The 1,305-nt window shown below is 40.3% G+C and overlaps 1 protein-coding gene across 2 annotated transcripts in view; it reads right to left on the minus strand.

Annotated features, from left to right (window-relative positions):
• LOC134447369 (interferon-induced protein 44-like) overlaps positions 1–1,025 on the minus strand; it is a 7,421-nt gene extending 6,396 nt beyond the window's left edge. For both annotated transcript variants that reach the window (XM_063196827.1, XM_063196819.1), the window contains exon 1: positions 961–1,025. The gene's annotated coding sequence lies outside the window, so the exon portion shown is untranslated. The remainder of the gene's footprint in view (positions 1–960) is intronic.
• Between the last annotated feature and the right edge of the window lie 280 nt (positions 1,026–1,305).

Consider the following 1,305-nt stretch of genomic DNA (forward strand, 5'->3'; position numbering starts at 1 on the left):
TGTACTGTAGGTCAGGGGTCCCCAACCTTTCTGGGTCTGAGAGCTACCGAGGGCTACCCGAGGGCTACCAAGGGCTACCCGAGGGCTACTTTTGTTCAAAATCCTCTACTGATGTCTTGGCATCATTCTCAAATCACACTATTATTGAATGATAATTTGTTTATAGGTTGTAAAGAATAAATAATCTCATATTTAAATCAAGAAAAGCATTAACTGTGACTAAAATCTGGTAGTCGTCACTGTTTATTAACGTCCTTGGTGGGCACCTAGAAGCTCCTGGAGTGCTACCTGTCGCCCACGGGCACAACGTTAGGGACCCCTGCTGTAGGGCATTGGACAACACTGATGGGCATTGGGCAAAATTACTAGTGAAGACCCATGTTTGATTCCTGGGTCATTTCCCAACTCTTCCCTATCTCTTTTCCACTGATTTCCTGACTAATGGTAATCTGCCCCAAAAGGCAAAAGGCAAACCTAGTATATTTGAATATAAATAGGGCAAGTATTTTATTTCCAGAATGTATTTAGCCCATTGTCAAATGTCATCTTTTCATTAACTTTTTTTCACCACCATGTCGCTTTGGTTATAAAGCGTCTGCCAAATGCAATGTAATGTAATGTAATGTAATGTAATGTAATGTACTCTAGTCCAAACCATCCCTGGTTATATATCGGTTATATACTAGTTAATTTACATATTTATGAAAAAGGTCACATTTTTGTACAGCCAGCATATTTTTTAAAGAAAAAATACTAAATTTACACACTGGACCTTTAACCCCTTCGTTCAGAGCCAACCTTACTGTCACCAAAATTGTAATGACTATGTCTTAATCTGTTACTAAAGGCTGTCGATAATGTCACAGCAATGTTGTTACGATATTGTTGAGTCTTTTCAGCAATAAGTGGATGGGACCGCTGACGGGCCCATCTGCACAAATCACTACCAGGAAAACTCACCTGAGATTGCCGTCTTCCGAACTCTGTGTGCAGTCTACTTCTCTGCCGCTTTCTCTCTACAGTCCCCTCTCTGAAGAATGTTTTACAGTATGACCCTTCAATGCACAGTTTCACTTTCACTTTTTACCTTTACCAATGCGTGAGACTACAGGAGATAACATTACATAATAGAAATGCCCAGGGAATGACTGTAGGTTGATTTTTATCATGTCTTTTGCTAGCCACGTGTGCTAAAACATTGTTGTTGTTATTGCTAAATTAGGAGGAGTTTAGACAGAGTTTTCTTATGTGAAGGTCCTCATTGCCATACAGACCCACACCTGAGTTCAGGGCTGGACATGTCAT

The sequence above is a fragment of the Engraulis encrasicolus genome, chromosome 1 (genome assembly GCF_034702125.1).
Source record: "Engraulis encrasicolus isolate BLACKSEA-1 chromosome 1, IST_EnEncr_1.0, whole genome shotgun sequence".
NCBI classification, from domain to species: Eukaryota; Metazoa; Chordata; class Actinopteri; order Clupeiformes; family Engraulidae; genus Engraulis; species Engraulis encrasicolus.